Source organism: Delphinus delphis, chromosome 7 (genome assembly GCF_949987515.2).
Source record: "Delphinus delphis chromosome 7, mDelDel1.2, whole genome shotgun sequence".
Lineage (NCBI taxonomy): Eukaryota > Metazoa > Chordata > Mammalia > Artiodactyla > Delphinidae > Delphinus > Delphinus delphis.
Window position 1 is genome coordinate 95,054,540 of NC_082689.1, and position 10,198 is coordinate 95,064,737.

Sequence of the window (10,198 nt, forward strand, 5' to 3'; positions counted from 1 at the left end):
TGAGTAGCATAGAAGTTATTAGGAAGAGGGATAAAATGAACACCCAGGACCTCACCATGTAACTTAAGCAGGAGGACATCCCCTACACTGTTGAGGCTCCTGTGTACCCCTCCCTGATCAGATCATCCTGCCCCATCCCCTTGATCTCAGGATAACATGATCCTGAATTTCTATTTATAATTTGTATTTATTTATTCTTATAATTTGTATACTTTTACCATGCATGTATATATTAATAAATACAACATCATTTGGTTTGCTCACTTTAGATCTTAATAGACATGGTATTATGCTGCACGTATTTTCTGTGACTTGTTTTTATGCTTGGCATATGTCTCTGAGACCCATCTGTGTTGATGCCATTGTTCATTCATTTTTCAGGGATATATGGTATTCCCATGTAGACATATGCCATGATTAAGTCATGATTAAGTATCTGGCTAAGTCACCAAGGCAATGGTTTGGTGAAGGATGTCTACCTCCCTTGACAGGTGCTTCAGACTCTGGATGGGGGGGCGGTGGGAGTCCCACCCTGATCCAAGCCATTTGCTCCCAGGACAATTAGAGGTTTCTCAGCACTAAGCAGAGTGACCCAGATGATATAGGTCCCAGGGCATAATGTGGAGGAGATCCTCAAAAGCACAGAGGAGAAAGAGAAGGGTTGGGGGTTCAAGGTTATAGATAGAAGACAGTCTGGATGCCATAGGTGGACTGTAAAGATTCCACTCGGGGAAAACGTAGAAGAGATAAAAACATTTTCCCATAAGGATAAATGGCTGGAGATGTAGTACTGAACCAGCTAAGATTAGTCTGCCTAAGAAAAAGCATGGAAAAGGTCATACAATTTAAAACAACCTATGTGGGCTGAGTGTGTGGGGAAACTGACACTCTCTTATGTTACTAACAAGAGTATAAATTAGCAAAACCTGCATGGAGGGTAATTTGGCCAAATCTACAAAAATGTAGATTTAAAATGTACCTACCCTTGGATCCAGTGATTAAATTTCTAGGAACTTATCTTATAGATGGGTAAAATTATATATGTAATTAGTTATTGCAGCATTATTTATGATAATAAAATATTGAAACAATTTAAGTGTCTTTCTATAGGGAACTAGATAAATTATGGTTGATCCATCCAATGAAAACAGTGTTGCTGCTACAGAGGATGAGGTAACTTCTGAGGTACTAGCCACTTCCAATCTCCAAGTGTATTTGCTGTCTATGAATAGAATATCCTTGGTTATGGTCGTTGCTTCTGGGCATCTGGATTGTAGGGAATAGAGATGGGAAAAAGATATATTATTGCTACCTTTCTGTGTCTTTACAATTTTGTACCATATGAATGTATCAGTGAGCCAAAGAGTAAGTGAAATAAACATAAAAAGAGGTGAGAGGCTGCAGTCAAGATGAGGGCAGTAGAGGAGTGAAGAAGATGCAGGTACAAGCTGGAGCTTTGAGGAGAGGCAGAGGGATTTGCCCTGAAGGAGGGATTATCAGAAGATACGATGGTGAAGAGGATTTTTGAGAAGTTTTGCAGACTGTTGGGGTATACGGACTATGGCCAAGATGCCCTTTGCCCAAGGAAATCTTTACTTCATAATGCAACTTGTAAAGTTGGATTCTTTTTCTCTTTTTTAATGTGTTTTTGTTTTGTTTTGTTCCTTTAAAGCAAAAATTCTAAGAGTGATAATAACAACAACAGTAAAATCATGATGTAATAATAACACCAACAATGAAGGTTGGTTATTATTTTAGCATTTAGAGTGTGACAGCCATTGACTAACACTTTCCATGTCTGATCTCATTTAATTCCTATATCAACTGTATGAAGTTGGTGGTACTATTATTCCCATTTTATAGATGAGGAAACTGAGGCACAAAAATATTAAGTAAGATATATTAAGATTACATAGCTAGGAAGTGATAGCATTGAAAGGTGAGCTCACTTCGGTCTGCCTTCAAAGATTGTGCTTTTAACTACTTTGCTATATTCTTTTCCTAATGAATGAGTCATTTGTTAGAAAGTGTAGTAGCCTGAGGGTGTGCGCATGCACACACCCACGCCTACACCCACACCCACACACCACTCATCTAACTTCAGATGTTAACTGTTTACAAATATTTATGGGCCAACTTTCAGGGAGAGCTGGGATAAGAAAGAGGAATCGATGCTATGATCTTGTTCACCCAAGAAAAATCTAGAGATATTAGGACAATAGGCAGGGTAGTCATTTGCCAAGTGTTAGGAAGAAAGATGCCTGCAAACTGACAACCAAGCAGGTGTTGCTACCATTCCTATTAGGCCCCTGGGAATTCCCAGAATGTGAGGCTGAGGAAGAAATCAAATAAATAGTTTGCTGACTCCACTAACTTGCAAAAGTATTTTCAAAACTCCAAGCAGATTGCCCACTGTTCAGAGGCCATCAGACTCTAGGTGATCTTTCAGAGATAATGCGTTAACCCAAAAGCTCTTACAAATCACCCCAGAGCTAATATGAGCCAAGCTATTTCAGCTCAAATGGGGCATGAAGGAGTCAGTATATTCCCTGGAAGACTCATTCTTTCTTCTTTACCCTTACTGTTCCAACAAGGCTGATTCCAGTGAGTCTCTGAGAATAATTCAAGGCTTATTTTCTCCAGAGGGAGCTGAAGTAACAACAGTATCTTTGCTACCACTGAGGGAGAAAGTGTATTCTGCATCGTTCCCCACCTTAAGCCTTGGTTTGTTTAGACAGAAAGTTTCCAGTCAGCTACTCATATTCCCACCAATGCCAACACTGTTCGATTCCGGTTTAGAAAGAAAGGACACTCCAGATTTGTGCTGTCAAATGCTGTAGTCTCTAGTCTATGTGGCCATTGAGCACTTGGAATGTGGCGGATCTAAATTGAGCAGTTCTATAAGTGTAAAATACACATCATGGTAGTTTGAAGACTTAGTATGAAAACAAGAATGCAATATATCCCAAAATCTTAAATAGATTGTATGCTGAAATGATAATATAGGCAGTCCTTGCTTTGCAAGACAGTGCAGAACCATAAAAGAGCCAAAACTACACAAATGGTTACAATAATCAATGGGGGGAAATTATGATTATTATGTGACCTTTAGTGCTCGCTTTGGCAGCACATATACTAAAATTGGAATGATACAGAGAAGATTAGCATCGGCCCTGTGCAAGGATGATATGCAAATTCATGAAGCATTCCACATATTTAGCATGAGAAAGGAAACACTCACTCCAGTCCAGGAAGCGCTGAGAGTCCCATACAGGATAAACCCAAGGAGGAACACGCCAAGACACATATTAATCAAAATGACAAATATTAAATACAAAGAAAAACTATTAAAAGCAACAAGGGAAAAGCAACAAATAATATACAAGGGAACTCCCATAAGGTTATCAGCTGATTTTTCAGCAGAAACTCTGCAAGCCAGAAGGGAGTGGCATGGTATATTTGAAGTGATGAAAGGGAAAAACCTACAACCAAGAATACTCTACCCAGCAAGGCTCTCATTCAGATTCCACAGAGAAATCAAAAGCTTTACAGAAGCAAAGCTAAGAGAATTCAGTACCACCAAACCAGCTTTACAACAAATGATAAAGGAACTTCTCTAGGCAGAAAAAAAAATAAAAAAAGAAGCCACAACTAGAAACAAGGAAATGACAAATGGGAAAGCTCACCAATAAAGGCAAACATACAGTAAAAGTAGGAAAGCATCCACACACAAATATGATATCAAAACCAGCAACTGTGGGAAGAGGAGAATACAAAGGCAGGAAATGGGAGATGCGTTTGGAAGTAAAAGATGAGCAACTTAAAACAGCCTTGTGTGTATATAGACTGCTATATCAAAACCTCATGGGAACTGCAAACCAAAAAACGATAGAAACACACACAAAAAAGAAAAGGCCATCCAGAAACAACACTAAAATAGTCATCAAATCACAAGAGAACAAAAGAGGAAGAAAAGACCTACGAAAACAAATCCAAAATAATTAAGAAAATGGCAATAAGAACATACATATTGATAATTACCTTAAATGAAAATGGATTAAATGCTTCAATCAAAAGACATCGACTGGCTGAATGGATACAAAAACAAGACCTGTATATATGCTCTCTCCAAGAGACCCACTTCAGGTCTAGGGACACATACAGACTGGAAATGATGGGATGGAAAAAGATATTCCATGCAAATGGAAATCAAAAGAAAGCTGGAGTAGCAATACTCATATCAGACAAAATAGACTTTAAAATAAAGACTGTTACAAGAGACAAGGAAGGACACTACATAATGATCAAGGGATCAATCCAAGAAGAAGATACAACAACTGTAAATATCTATTCACCCAACATAGGAACACCTAAATATGTAAGGCAAATGCTAACAACCATAAAAGGCGAAATCAACAGTAACATAATAATAGTGGGGGACTCTAACACCCCACTTACACCAATGGACAGATCATCCAGACAGAAAATCAATAAAGAAATAGAGGCCTTAAATGACACATTAGACCAGATGGACTTAATTGATACTTGTAGAATGTTCCATCGAAAGCAGCAGATTACAATTTCTTCTCAAGTACACGTGGAACATCCTCCAGGATAGATCAAATCTTGAGCCATAAATCAAGCCTCAGTAAATTTAAGAAAACTGAAATCATATCAAGCATCTTTTCTGACCACAATGCTATGAGATATGTGACTTTTAGAATTTTTTGTCCAAACAATAAAAATTCTTGCTATCAGTTATAAATGGATGCAAAGATTTAAAAAGTGGTAAAACTAATTTATTTGGTACCCACTAATTTAAAATATTAGGAACTCTGAGAATAAAAGGTTTTTTTTCATAATAAACATATCAAGAGTAGGTTGAACAGGGCCTGCCACCTTCTTGTTACATAACTTGTAATATGGACGAGCATCTTTTATGAGCCTTGGTGAATTATCATGTTCCTTTCTGAAATCAGTTCCCAGCATTTTATCCATTGCTTTCCCAATGTCATGAAATATCTCTGAAAGTTTCTTTAATGTAAAATTTCATTGCTGGTGTTACTTCTTCTGAGTCGTCTGCATCCTTTTCGTCACAACCACATTCCTCATTTCTGTCAGTAAGTTTACCTTCACTAAGTTTCTGAGGCTATTCATCTAGAGTCTCTTGAACAGGAGAAGTGTCAACGGCCCCACAGTTGTTCGTCTTGTAATCACACCTGCTTTCACTTCCAACAATGTCTTTTTAAAATGTCTTTGCTGATCTCTCACCTCATTAGCCAGTTCCCTCTTTAGATTATCCATTTTTATAAAAGTGTCAAGTGGATTTAACACTGAGAGACAAGGAGGCAACACAATCACACACTTCACTCTCTATGCATGAACTGAATATCAGATGTGCACTGACCAATCACCAGTGGACTTTGAAAGAAATGCTTTGACTGGTCACTGATAATGATGTCCACCTGTTGTTTCCATAGTCATTCATGGACTGAAAGTATAGCAGTGAATTCTGTACTTTATGCAATTATGCACAGTTATTATACCAGAACAATTGAGATTTGAACCATGTTGTTGGAAGACTAGTTTTATTAAATTAAATGGTGATAACTAAAATTAATGCATGTTGGAGCCATGCAAAGAAAAATCTGCATATGTTTTGGATACTGGGTTAAATAAATTATATGATTAAAATTAATAATACTCATTTCTTTTTACTTTCTGAGTGTAGCTAATAGAACATTTTAAATCACATAACGTGGCTTACATTACATTTCTATTAAGCAGTGCTGCTTTATACCATATATTAACAAAAATGTTAAGAGAACAACAACAAAAAGAAATATGCAGGGACTTCCCTGGTGGCACAGTGGTTAAGAATCCACCTGCCAATGCAGGGGACATGGGTTCGAGCCCTGGCCCAGGAGTATCCCACGTGCCATGGAGCAACTAAGCCTGTGCACCACAACTACTGAGCCTGCACTCTAGAGCCCACAATCCACAACAACTGAGCCCGCATGCCACAACTTCTGAAGCCCGCGTGCCTAGAGCCCTTGCTTTGCAACAAGAGAAGCCACTGCAATGAGAACCCTGTGCCCCAAAACGAAGAGTAACCCACACTTGCAGCAACTAGAGAACGCCTGTATGCAGCAACGGAGACCCAACGCAGCCAAAAACTAAATAAATAGATTAATTAATTTTAAAAAGACATTATACATAATTTTATGCCCATTTAAATGAAATAAATTCCTTGAAGAATATAACTTACCAAAACTGACACAAAAAGAAAGAATAATCAGAATGCTGTATATCTACTAAAGAGATCAAATGTTTTACTTTAAACCTCTCCATAAAGTATACTCCTAGCCCAGATGGTGTCTTTGGTGAATTCTAGCAAATAGTAAAGAAAGTAGTAACTTCAATTTTATATATACTCTTCCAGAAAATAGAAAAAGAAGCTACCCTTTTCAGTATTTCTATGGGGTCAGCATAACCTTGACAGCCAAATAGTTATGAAAATTGTAAGAAAGGAAAAATTACAGACCAACATGTAGCAGGAACATATATGTAAAAAATCTAAATAATATATTCAAAAATGGAATTCAGTAATATATGAAATAGGTAATGCATCACAATTAAATGAAGTTTATCCTAGGAATGTTAGCAATAGTTTACCATTAATAGTCCGTATAATTCAATGTATTCACAGAAAATGGAGATAAATAAAATGATGATCTTAATAACTGAGAAAAAACTTTTGAAAAAACACAATACTGATTTATGGTAAAGACTCCTAGCAAGTCAAAAAGAGAAGTCAATTTAATGGTCAATTACTGAAAACTTTCTTCCTGAGGTTGGGGGAACTATATGGATTCTACTAACATTATTTCTATTAAAATAAAAATGAGGATCTTAATCAGTGCAATAAGGCAATAAAAAGAAATGAAAGTCATAAGGTTTAGAAAAAGACAAAATAAAACTGTCATTATTTATAGAAAATATGATTGTGTACATAGAAAATCTTAAAAAACATCTAGAGATAAACAACTAGAATTAATGTTTATTATCCAGGTTATTGGATCCAAGGTCAGTGTATGAAATCAATTGTATTTTTATATACCAGCAACACAAACGTTGCAAATGAAATTAAACTAAAAGAGATAAAATTTATATTAGCATAAAACGCTTCAAATCTAGGAATGTATTTGATGATAAATGATCAAGACTTCTACATTGAAAACTATAAAACTTTGCCAAAAGAAATTTCAAAAGCCTTAATAAATGGAGAAGTTGTTTTTCCCCATCTTCATGGATTGGAAGAATTAAAACTGTTAGGATGTAAATTTTTCCCAAATTAATCTTCAGATTAAACACCACTCTAATTAATGGTGTTTTCAGTAGGTTTGTGTAGAAATTGACAAGCTGATTTTAAAATTCATACAAGAATGCAAGAGGTCAAAAACAGTCAAGGAGATCATTAATAAAAAGAAAGAAGCTGGAGGACTTATACGATCAGGTGTCAGGACAATTATAAAGATTGAAGTTTGCATAAGAATAGATAAAAAACTTAATAGAATAGAAAAGAGTCCCACATCCGCAGAACTACCTCATGCTCGGCAGGGGTGACAGTGCGGTATTGTCTAGAAATAATGCTCTTTTTAATAAATGGTGCTATTTGGTTATTTGGATATCCAAGTGGGAATAATTAATCTTTATTGTCACCTTACACAAATAAATTCCAGGTGGATTGTAGACTTATATATGCAAAAGTTTAACAAAGGCTTTTAGAAAAAAGTCAGAAGATATCTTTATTAACTCAGGTAGACTAAGTTTTCTTAAATAGAATATAGAATATGCTAATCATAAGACAATAATTCAGACTACATTAAAATTAGGCAATTCCTATTCCTCAAAAGACACCATGAAGAGAATGAAAACCCAAGCCACACAACATTGAATATGTTGGTTATTCATATAAAAAGACTCATATCTAGAATACACAAAGAACTAAAAATCATTAAGAAACAGTTAACCCAATATAAAAACAGGCAAATCACTTAAATAGTCACTTAATCAAAGAGGATAGCCAAATGGCCAATAAACATATGAAACATATTTAGCCTCATCAATCATCAAGAAATGCAAATTAAAATGACAATATAACACCACTACACTTTCACTGGAATAGCCAAAGCAAAGACAGATGTGACCAAGTCTTAGCAAGGGAGTACAGCAACTGAACTCTCATTCACTGCTGGCAAATTAAGTATAAATTTGTACAATCACTTTGGAAAAATGTTTGACAGTCTCCACTAAAGCTAAATGTATGCATATCTTATAAGCCAGTACTTCCACTCCTAGGTATTCACTCAGTAGAAATACAAACACAGGGCACCCCAAAATGTACAAGAATGTTTATTGTACTATTTGAAATAGCTCTGAACTGGAATAGTATGTTCATCAACGGTTAATGAATGACCGTTTATCAATGGTTGAATGTATAAATAATTTTTTGTATATTTATACAATAAATACTATAGAGCAATGATAATAATGACCCACTGCTACATGCAACAAAGAGTGAATCTCTTTGTTGGAATGACATCATTCCAACATCAGCATCACTCCTAGAGGCATAAGTTACCCCTCTTTTCTCCTTTTTAAAGGAGACTAATTAGACATCCATGACTGAACAAAGGTGCCTCTGCAGATTACACCAAGGCACTCAGCAGGTTTCTAGCCCACCTGTGCATCTGGAAATAAAAAAAAGAGCAAAACCTTAGAAAGGGCTGAGGATTCAAGCGAGTCAGCAAGGCTGCCCCACCCCACTTGCCATGACTGGGAAAAAGGAAACCTGAAGAATGTATAACTAGGTAGATACCCATGGATGAGAGAGAATTTGTGGAAGTCCAGCCTGCCTAACGGGTAGAGTCCAGCATGCCACTGGAGAGGGACAGAGACAAGTTTGAATGCAGAGGAGAGGAAGGAACTTGGCAAGGTGGCCCCCCTCATCAAGGTGACACTGCAAAGGGCTAGGCTTTTGATGGCAGCAGCGGAGACTTCTCCAGCAGAGGAAGAGGAAAGAAGTGACCGTTCCTATGGAGGAGGTGGAGAACAAAAGTGGTGAGTGACTGCCCAGCTATCCCCGTTAATGAACAGAAGGAGTTCTTTACCAAAGAGACTGAAATTAAAACAAAATAATCAAATAGAAATTCTGGACCTGAAGAATTATGAATGAGACGAGGAACGCAATAGAGGGCATCAGCAACAGGGCAGACCAGATGGAAGAAAGGATAAATGACTTGTAGGATGGAAATATAGAAGTAATTCAATTAGAAGAGGAAAGAGTTTTTTAAAGTGAAGAAACCCTACAAGATCTATTGCATTTAATCAGAAAGGCAAATATAAGGATAATCGGCATCCAGGAGAAGAGAGGGAAGAGGGGGGCAGAGAGTATATTTAAAGAAATCATAGTGAGAACTTCCCAAACCTGTGGAAAGACTTGGACATAAAATTCCATGAAGCTAATAGAACACCTGATTATTTCAATGCAAAATGATCTCCAAGACACATTATAGTGAAACTGTTAAAATCAATACTAAGTAAAGAATCTTAAACGTAGCCAGAGAAAAAAAGAAAGTAACCTACAAAGGAATCTCTGTTTGGCTACCAGTAGATCTCTCAGCAAAAACTCTACAGGACGGCAGAGAGTAGAATGATATATTCAAAGTGTTGAAAGATAAAATTTGTCGGCCAAGAATAATTTCAGCAAAGTTATCCTTCAGTTATGAAGGAGATATAAATGCTTTCCCCTCTCAAAAAACAAACTAACAAAAACCAAACACCCCCCCAAAACTGAGGAAGTTCACCACCACTACACCTGCCTCACAAGAAATATTGAAAGAAATTCTTCAAGCTGAAATGAAAAGAGACTAACTGGCAGCATGAGAATATGTGAAGGTACACAACATTGGTGTAGGTGAAAATAGATAGTCAGAATTAGAAAACCGTAACTCTATATTAGAATGGTGTGTTAACCACTTAACTATAGTATAAAGATTAAAGAAAAGAGTATTAAAAATAACTATGGGTACTATAATTTGTTAATGACTACACAACATAAAAAGAGGTAAATTGTGATCTCAAAGGTATGAAAGGGAATGAGTAAAAGAGTAGAGCTTTTACAGGTGAATGAAGA

The 10,198-nt window shown here is 36.5% G+C and overlaps 1 non-coding gene across 1 annotated transcript; it reads left to right on the top strand.

The window, feature by feature from the left end:
- Positions 1–3,111: 3,111 nt before the first annotated feature.
- Positions 3,112–3,218, top strand: LOC132428839 (U6 spliceosomal RNA). Its single transcript, XR_009520230.1, has one exon. It is a non-coding gene; the product is annotated as a U6 spliceosomal RNA (small nuclear RNA).
- Positions 3,219–10,198: the final 6,980 nt, after the last annotated feature.